Here is a 10,752-nt window from a genome sequence, read left to right as displayed (position 1 = left end):
GACACACAGACATGAGAAATATATCTATAGAAAGCTTGACATGTCTACGTTTAAATGAAGTATGTCTTATCGGAAACAAATATTCTGCGATAAAGTAATCCGTATGAAATCAACGCGATGTACAGTTTTGCCGCGTGATTACGCACACAAGCTACTTTAGTTTTTGATGTTACAATAGTCCACGTGAGACGCGCTGCACGGAAAAGCCCACATCGCCTCTGTAAACTAATCTTGACGATTCATCTAGTTCATCTCGGCTACTGTTCGTTTCTGGAAGAAGACATATTGCATATTTTATAATGCCGTTTTTATGAGTAAACAGACATCCAGAAAGCAGCAGCTGGAACTGGAGCTAAAAATTATTGCAAATGTCTTGGCATCTCACAATGTTTTCTCTGATTCTTTTCAAAACGTTTATTTTCCACGGCAGACGTAGAAAATCCCACATGCCGATTTCAGACCTTTTCCTCGTTCGTTCCACCAGTCTTAACATAAAAGTTCAAGATGGAAATTCTGTCATTATTTGCTCATCCTCATGCCATTCCTGCCTCATTATTTCTGTCTGTAGGACGGGATCACACACAGATCCACAGTATCTCGTCTGAGGTATAACCCTCCTTCAGACGCTGCCGCCGCCGCTGCTGTTGTTATTGTGATTTTATTTTCTTGCCCATTGTAAACAGCTGTAATCACAGTCTAAAAAGACCAGAGGAAATGAAATAGCCTCTGGTTTCCATCTTGTCTGCCGTGGACCGGAACGCTTTAATTAGGGCCGGACTGCTCAAGCGCTGCTGAAAATAAAGCACAAGCAAACGTCATCTTCCTCTCTTCTCTTCGCTTTCTGTTTATGCATGAATATGAATTCTGACTGATAGCTGTTGACTGAAAACCCTGCATGCTAACAACAAACAGTGCCATATTTATTCATTTTTATCGAAATATAATGCACATGCACAATGCTTTGTGTTGCTTTACTTCTTTAGTCAGTCGGGTACAAAGAAAGAGCACATTTGAAATGTTTCTGAATTCAAGAGTTACAGAAGGCCGTTAATTAATCTTGAATCTGTGTATTTTTTCATACTCTCTTTGGGATTATAAGAGAATATAAAGCAAAAGCTAATTAGAATGAAAAACAGATTTTTCCATTAACACAAACTGCTAAAAGCAATGCACACATGCCGCTAGTGTTCGCCGTTGGCGTCTCGTTCTTGCACTGATCGGCTGGATTCATTTGCTCTACATTTGCTGCAGTTCTCAATGCATTTATTAATATACATGTATTAATAATGTCAACATATTCCATGTGCAAGTTGTATTTCCAAATGATAAGATCTAGTATGGAAAAATCAATTCAACTGCATCATGCTCATAGCTGACGATGCAAATTCAGATGTTCAAATATTTATGAGGCATCAAGTAAATCTGATTTGTTTGAAGGTTTGATTTCACACTGCAATACTTGACACCATAAACCAGATACAGAACTATTTTTGCAATTTGCATGACTAAAAGCTGCTGCACCAACATAAATATTAAATGCACAAGCCGCCAAAATATCACAAAATAATTATAATCCAAAGTAGGTTAGATATGCTTTGGATTTCATGCAGAACTTTGTAATATCAAGCTCAGATTTAACACTGCGGACGTCTCTGATATGGCAGCACTCTGCCAAAGGCCGTCTAGTTAATAGAGAGATGTTTGTAAGTGTTATGGTTCATGAAAGTGGCAATTCAGCATTAGCCTCAGTGCACAGGATGATCCTGAAGAGCGCTGCATCTCCATAAGCATTACAGAAGAAGCACGTCTCTGAGAGACCAAACTCTTTACCTTAAGAGAGGTTAGACAGCCAGGAGTTCAGATGCTATTTTTAAACATAGTGCATCTCATAAAGCAGCTCATGTGCTGCTTTTTCAGTTCAGCCTTACACACCTCGGCTTGTTTTATTGATTGTTTGCTTTTTTTCATACTAAAAAAGGGTTATGAAAAAGTGAGAAGTGCTTTTGGTGCCTCAAGCGTTAAATGTTCCAATTGAAAAATAATGATATATGGGTCAGGAGCAATGATTAATTGTGTTATTTTTTATTGCATTATTATTATTATTATTAAAATAATAAAAAACAATGCTATTTTATTGCCTTTATTATTATTATTATTATTATTAAATATTAAATATTTTACAAATTATTTAATTGCATTATTACTATTAATTCAAAAATATTACAATTAAAATAATATAAAAATAAACAATAAGATAAACAATGTTAAATTATGATTATATTAAAAATAAAAATGTAACACATTTTTGATTGACAGTCTCACAGTGCAACTGCACAAATAAAAAAAATCATATAATAATATATGGTACAAAAAAAAAAAACAGAGCTAATTTGAGGCTTATCATAGGCTGAATCTCTTATTCTTGAAATTGCTGCCCTCAAAAATGTGTCCACCTTCAAAATTAGAAAGGTCTTGCACTTTGACATCAGGTCTTCTCGTCTCCAAAGTGATTCTTCAAAATGCAAATGGAAATAAAAGCCGAGTCTGAAGCATCTCTGGACATAAGCTTCTCGAAATAAACATAAACAAGTTGTCTTCAAGTTGAGCTGACTCTGAAATTCATGGCCAGACTGAGTTTTCCAGCTGTTTTACATTTATTACAGTGATACTGATAAGGACAGGCTTTATTTTGCCCTTGACCCACAGACGTTACAAGCAGAACTACCGGAGAACGCTTTTCTTTCTCTTTAATCCACTGACATTTGCTCCGGCTGGGAGGTAAAGAAATTACAGAAGAAACATGGAAGTCTTCTGCAGGGTTGTTTCCACTAATCTATCATCTAATAGAGAGCTGAGCTGCAGTCGTGACGTCAAAACCCTGAAGACTAATCCCTGCCGACTCTCCTCTGGGGTTTAGAACGGGGTTTTTCAATTCATGAGCACAATAAGGTCTGAGAAACTTCTGTCTATAGTATGTGTATATATGGGGTAAGACATTTTTTCATTAATGAATACTTTCATTCATCAAGGATGCTCTATATTGATCAAAAGTGAGAGTAAACACATTTATAATGTTACAAAATATTTATATTTCAAATAAATGCTGTTCTTTTGAACTTTCTGTTCATCTGTGAATCCTGAAAAAATCAAATGTATCACAGTTTCCACAAAAATAGTGTGCAGCACAACTGTTTTCAACATTGATAATAATCAGAAATGTTTCTAATAATCAGCATATTAGAATGATTTCTGAAGATCATGTGACACTGAAGACTGGAGTAATGATGCTGAAAATACATCTGCGCATCAGAAATAAATTACAGTTTAACAGATTTTCACATAGAAAACAGCTGTTTTAAATTGTACACATATTTTACATTTTTTACGGTATTTTTGATCAAATAAATGCAACCTTGGTGAGCAGAAGAGACTTAAAAACTATAAAATGAGCGGTAGTGTATTTAATCTGAAAACCTTACATGCAGCGAGTGATAAACAACCAGTCATGGAAACTTCTAGGAGTGAAAACCATTTTTATTTCTATATGTAATAAAAGACAGGCACAACATGTTTGCAGTAAGGCCTCTGATTATTTTGACACATTTCAAATTCCAATATATGCAATATTCAAAGTACCTGACAACTTATAAAAAACAAACAAACAGGATTTCAAAATGCAGTGGATTTGAATGCATCATTTGGAGTTTGCTGGAGCTTTGCTGGTGTTCCACATAAATTTGCTGGCTGAAGTTATTGGATTTCTGCGGAGCCGGCAGACGCTGACAGCTACAAGTTAGTTCTTGGGCAGGCATTAATTAGGCCAGGACAGGGCGGGTGGGAAAAGAGAGCACTGCTGACGCTTCACCGCTGCTTTCTTAAGCTACTCACTTTCCATTAGGTCCGAGCATCTGTCCTGATGCGGTGCTGGTGTCAGACCCAATGCTCCTCAAGATGATTTCCCTTTAACACGGACGAGAAACACGCGAGGACGGGATGAGTTTATCGCTTCTGACGGTGTTTAGGAACGAGATGGGAATGTGAAAGAGGAGCTTTAATCAATGAAGTGAAACAGCAAAATGTAAAGTTGTACTATCTGTGCGTGAAACACATGAGTGTGAATCCCTTATGAAATGATGCTGGATCGGACGGAAGGTTTCTACTCATGTCAGTCACTGATGGTCTGGCCTCGACCTGAAACACACACACACACTCATATTAGGCTTCTGTGAATTGTGGGGACTTTCCATAGACTTCTATTACTTTTCCAAACTATATTTTCTACCCCCTAACCCTAACCTTTACAGAAAACCTGTTTGCATTGTTACACTTTCAGATAAACATCATTTACTATTTTTACTTTTTTTTTTTCCCTGTGGGAAAATGGGGACAATGTCCCCACAATGTCAAAAATTTCATGAAAAAAAAATGTATCTCTGAATCTCAAAGTATTTAAACATACGTAAGTTCTCAGAAGCTGAAGTGTTTCTCTTCAAAGACAAAGTTTGCATCACATCCTGAACAAGAACCCAAAGCTCTTGTGAAACCCGAGTCTGTGTGTCTCATCACTCCTTAACAGACTGCTTTCAGTAGACACCAATGCTCCCATCTCTTCTGCTAAACCATTACAGCAGGTGAGTGCAAACTTATGCGCTGAGCTGCACTGGATTCCCCGCGGAGCGTTTCCCCGCTGCTAATGCGGCGCGAGCAACGGCTCGAAATGCACCATTAAACCTGCCGGAGAATTAACTTGGACAGAACTTCATTATGTCACACACAAGGCCTTGCGACTTTAAGATTTCAGGAAAACCAATATTGCTGGCTACAGAAGCGAGTTGGTTCGTTTAGATACATAATTAGAGTCAATCAGCCATGGAGCTGTGGAGAAACACAAACAGGAGAACGATTTTACACAGAACGAGCAAAAGCAGTGTGTGACGCTTACAGTTATGAAGAATACACACACAGAAAAACTAATTCATACTATATATAAAACCTATATTATAAAACAGATAGTTCCGGTCCTTGATTCTGATTGGCTGAGCCGCGTTCGAAGCTGTTGTAAATGACTCTACAAAGTAACATACACCTTTGTTTACTTCTGTGTGTTGCTCGGCAACCACTTTGTTACAACCACAACTGTTTCTGAGGAGCTACGTTGTTTGGTGGAAGAATACTGTTTTTATTAATATCATTACACTTTATTTGCTCTGTTTTATTTTGTGAAACCTAACTACGTATATGGAATAATAAAAGTTTTATAAAAGCAATAAGCCCCAAGAAGCCGTGGTTTGCATTCCCATCCCAGAGAAAGCATGATTCAGATCCCAGAGAAAGCATGAGTTGGATACCTCCAATGCAATGTAAGTCATCTTGGATACAAGTGTGTTCTAAATGCATTTATTTAATATAATGTCGTGCTAAAAAACTGCTGTATAGAGTTAGATGTTGAATACAGATAAATACGGTGTTACGTCCCAGGTCAAGGGCCTGAGAACAATAAATAAATGTCTTTACACCGAACTGCTTGTTTTCTCTCTTTTTTCTTTTTCTTTTTTTATTTTTTACCAGTCAAGTTCAATGGCAATAATCAGCACACAAATGGGAAGCGAAAGGGTTCAGGTTTGGGCCAAGGCCAAAATAATAAACACAAACGGAATCTACCTTTTTCCCGATAAAGCTTACTATGCTACAAAGAAAAAAATCTGAACAAAAATACAGGGACTGAACTAACTCCCTGAGTAGCCAAAAAAACAGGAGAAAACTAATAGTTGAAGAAAAAAAAAGTGGCACCCAACCCCTACAAGCTTCCGTGCTGAAGTGAAGAGAAATGTACAGTATTTACACACACACAAAAAAAAACATGGACAAAACACAGCCACGTTAAAAAAACAATAACATTTCAATAAAACTGCATTTTTTTCATTACACTGCATGAAATCACAGAACGAGCTTCTGACAAAACTTCTGCAACTTCACAAGTCTGACAAAGTGAATTTGTGAAGGAATGAATTGTAAGTAAGACTGATTGCTGTGAGGACACGTAAACACACAAATCAACACAACATTTCCACACAGAACCCACACATCTCCATTCGCAAACGAAGCAGGCAGATCGCAAACATCTAAACAGAAACGACTTGATTTAGCGCTGGGAGACAAAAAAAGACAAATGCGACCCTAGACCACAAAACCAGTCATAAGGGTCATTTTTTAAATCATGAAGGATGAATAAATCAGCTTTCCATTGATGTATGGTTTGTTAGGATAGGACAATATTTGGTTGAGATACAACTATTTGAAAATCTGGAATCTGAGGGTGCAAAAAAATCTAAATATTGAGAAAATCATCTTTAAAGTTGTTCAAATGAAGTTCTTAGCAATGCATATTACTAATCAAAAATTAAGTTTTGATATATTTACGGTAAAAACATTTACAAAATATCTTCATGTAACATGATCTTTACTTAATATCCTAATGATTTTTGGCATAAAAGAAAAATGGATAATTTTGGCCCATACAATTTATTGTTGGCTATTGCTACAAATATACCCCAGCGACTTAAGACTGCTTTTGTGCTCCAGGGCCACAAATAATGAAAAGCATGAAGCTCTGAGAGATCTTCTCCTTCACCCCGACCGTCACGCTGGTTCATTTCTGCATTAAAAGAAGTGCACTCTGAAGTAAACATCCGTACGCAATGCAACGGCAGCGATAAGTTCGGCTCTGGATTCATGCTGACAGACAGTTTCATTTGTGGACACTAATTTCCTCCATCTATAGGAGCGTGTTGAGCTCAGAAACACTGGTGAGACGCTCGCACTGCATTCTTTCTCTCCTTCATTTGCATTGAAATGGGAAAGCCATATTTCATTCCTGTCCTTGCTACACTTATTTATATATTTACAGTATAGTGAACACGTTCCTTCTGTTCCAGTGTAAATGATAGCTGTGATGACAATAAGAGCGTTTCATATTTTGAGAGTCTGTAAAGATGTTTGCACAATTAACCTGCTGAAGCATCACTTTACAACACGCATTTCCTCCAGAGCAGCAAAACCGGATTGAGATCAGCGGAAACGTGTTACTCATTCAACACAGTACAACCGGTGACTGTCATCACCAAGCATTTCATAGTCAGGGACTGGAATATGAAACATGAAATCCATTCAGAAAGGGACATCCACATTTGGGGAGTTTCTGTGATTCTGAATGGTGGTTAAAAGATGAAATCACTCATGCAGTGGTTTAAAAAAAGTGCCCCATTATGGGTTATGAAAGGTTCATATTTCGGTTTTGGGAGACCCCCAAAACAGGTTGACATGCATGCAAGGTCTTATAATATGCATTTATTTTTACCTTGCTCAACGACTCCCAAACGATTCACTCAACGATTCATTTTTCCAAACCCCTCCTTTGCGTGACGCTAATCTGCGGGATTCGTTTTTAAAAAAATGACTCGTTTCAATGATTCCGAGTCGACTCTTTCTTTTGAGAGACAATAACTTTATACACTTTCAGATTTAAAAATTTGCAGAATGTTTTCATTCACTTAGAGCTGTGTTGCACACTGCATAAAAGGTAATTTTCAAAAATCCATAATAGGGGCACTTTAATGGCTGTATTGTTGGTTTTAGTAGATGGTCAACAGCTGGATGGTGTAAATTGGTTGTAGCTTTTGCAAATCTGATAATAAATGAAACGTTAAATATGATGCATTCAAATTTGTCATGATTCATGTAGGCAAACACAAAAGCGAAATCCACCTCTCAATCATTCAAGCTTCAAAAACATGCAAAAGCATCATAAAAGTGTATGACTCGTGCGCTATACATTCTAAGTCTTCTGAAGCCATATGATAACTTCACAGTCATTATTTAATGAAGAGTTAGAAGAGAATCGATGACTTATTTGTGAACGAATCAATCTTTCAAGTGTCTTTTTTTCCACCAAATCTGCTACAGTTTTCAAAACTTCAATCATGTCCAAATTGTTGAAGAATAATGACTTCAATTTTGGTCTTTTGACTACTTTTGTTATACTTTAATGGTGCTTCTACATCCTTTATGAAGCTTGAATGTTCATTCCAGGGTTCCTATTTTTAGCTAAAACTAAATGATACATAATAAAACTAAAGTAAACATGAACTGAAATAAATTTGTAACATTTCACACAAGCTGAAGTACTAAAATGACTAAAATTAAAAACTAAAACCTAAAATTTAATAACAAACCATATAGACATAAAAAAGACAAAATCACAACAAAATAACTAAAATGAAAATAAAAATAAAAATGAAATCTAATTCAAATTTAAAACATTAAAACTATATTTTTGCTAATATATCAATACTAAAATAACACCGGATCTTTCACTCATTCAAGGTTCAAATGCATGCAAAAGTACCATAAAAGCATTATAAAAGTGATCTATAAGCCATATCTTTGTATCCAATTTCGGAAAGAATAACAACTTAAATTTTGTTATTTTTATTTATTTATTTTTTTTTTGGACCAATTTTATAATAATTTCATGGAGAAATAATGAAGCTTGACGTGTTTATTCCAGGGTTATCATTTGCTAAGTCTAAATAAAACATAATACAAAAAAGAACTGTAATAAAATATAAAAATAAAACACTTAGTTCAGCTATAGTTGTCAAGAAAGCATTTCACATAACAAACTGAAGTACTAAAATAACTAAACCAAATAAACTAAAACTTAATAAAAGCCTAGACATTATCCAAAAAAAAACAATTAAAAATGACAAAAAACATTAAAAAAAAAAGTAAAATTAAGATAAAACATAGTTGTAATTAGAAGTAAATTAGTAGAAGTGATTAGTAAAAGTAGAACTTGAAAATATAAAAATAAAATCTACTTTAAAATTAAAATAACAACTATATTTTGCAGCTATCAGTGCAGTTCCTGTTTGATTCAATGGAGGTCAAATGGTATTGAGATAAATGATGACAGCACTCTCATTTTTGGCAGAACAAATGCTTTAGTCCTGTGTAAACAGATATAATAAACATAGTTCTCAACTTAAATGACAAAAGAAGGAAATGAGCTCTGTAAACAACAACTCGCATTTGACTGTACGATCAAAACAGCACATCACTCAGAGAAGAAAAGAGTGGAGGAATGAAAGATATCAGCCGTGTCATCTCCATTCCCTCTGTTTTCTGTGATTTTCTATGATTTCCCTCCCGACTCTCCTCCCAGGCCCCGTGGTGTTAATTATACTGGCTCTCTCTCCCTTCAAGCGAGTCGTGCTCTGGAAGTGCATTAATCTTGATTCGCTACTTCAGTACAAAGCCTTGTTTGAAGAGTGTCCTCTGGTGAAGGCCCAAAGGCAGCTGATTCAGACGAGAACGGAGGATGACGAGGAGACCCTTCCTCACTCGACCTGAGCATGCAGATGATCTGCAGACGCACGAATTTCACGCGACAAACTGCTTTGACTGCACAAAACTTCTCAAAGTATTCCTTATCATTACACCACTTTAAAAGAGAGCTTTTTGCTCCATAACAGATGTGACTATACTATATATATATATATATACTGTCTAACCTACTCTGTCATCTTTGCTCATACAGATCTTTCAAATCTGTAAAGACTCTACATTTATTTGTGTGCACTCACAATAACAACGAAGCTGCGCTTTTGTAAAATAATGAAAGTAAACAGGATGCGCTTTCTGCCGTTTCGGTCTCTGTGAACTTGAGCGCGAAACTCTGAAACTCTGTGAATATTTGCCTTACATGCCTAATATATATTTCTATAGAGAGTGAAATGTCTACTTTCAAATAAACCAATTCAAATGGAAAACAGATATTTTCAGATTATGTAATCCGTATGAAACATGCATACAGTCGCATCCACTACTGCGGAGATGACGAGTCGGTGTCGCCGACTTCATTTCTTGACTTAAGCCGAAATATCTCACAATTTGGGCCATGTATCTTGCAATTTTGATGTGTCTTTCTCAGAATTGCAAGATATGAACTCAGAAACTCAGACTTTGAGTTTACATCTGACAATTCTCAATTTATATCTTGCAATTCCCTTTTTTTTTTTCTCAGAATTGTGAGTTTAACTCTATGAATTCTGAGTTATTTTGTTTCTGCCACAGAATAAAAAAAGGTAATTGCAACTTTTATTTCACAATTCTAACAAGTTTCTACATTGCAATTGCGAGTTCTAAACAGGCAACTGTGAGTTAACATCTCGCAATTAGAATTTAGAAAAAAAGTGAGATATCAACTCGGAATTGCTTAAAAAGTTAGACTTGTGAGATACAGTTAACATACAAGCTTCCATATAGATTTCTGCGATGAAGGACTCAAATGACAATAGTGCACAAAGAGTCAGCCATCTCGATCAGTCAAAATGCACATTATAACTCACAACTCCTGAATTAATCTGAATCACATCACGTTCCGTTGAGAGTCACAGCCCTATTTGTACCTGCTCTGACTTTAACTTTTATTAAACTGAATACATGAGTAAACCACAGGTATATTTAGCACTGCTAAATGATTTACACCCCAGCAAATGAATTAGACAAAAAAACTGTTGAATAAATCATGTAACAACTAAAACATTCAAGACAGTTTCCAGCCGGGACTGATGGGAAGAGCGAATGTGTGCGTTCATGTGAACGAAGCGATAGTTTAACAGACAAGCAGAAGACGGTGCTCCCACTGGACCTGACGGGAGATGTGTGTGTGTGTGTGTGTGTGTGTGTGTG

General features: G+C 36.1%; 1 protein-coding gene across 1 annotated transcript in view; it reads right to left on the bottom strand.

Annotated features, from left to right (window-relative positions):
* Positions 1-3,528: 3,528 nt before the first annotated feature.
* cd276 (CD276 molecule) overlaps positions 3,529-10,752 on the bottom strand; it is a 92,260-nt gene continuing 85,036 nt past the window's right edge. The window contains exon 8 of the mRNA XM_016491598.1: positions 3,529-4,191. The gene's annotated coding sequence lies outside the window, so the exon portion shown is untranslated. The remainder of the gene's footprint in view (positions 4,192-10,752) is intronic.

Source organism: Sinocyclocheilus anshuiensis, unplaced genomic scaffold (assembly GCF_001515605.1).
Source record: "Sinocyclocheilus anshuiensis isolate Anshui unplaced genomic scaffold, SAMN03320099.WGS_v1.1 scaffold1082, whole genome shotgun sequence".
In the NCBI taxonomy this organism is placed as follows: Eukaryota; Metazoa; Chordata; class Actinopteri; order Cypriniformes; family Cyprinidae; genus Sinocyclocheilus; species Sinocyclocheilus anshuiensis.
Note: the sequence above shows the minus strand (reverse complement) of the source record. Positions and strands in the feature narration are given on the sequence as shown.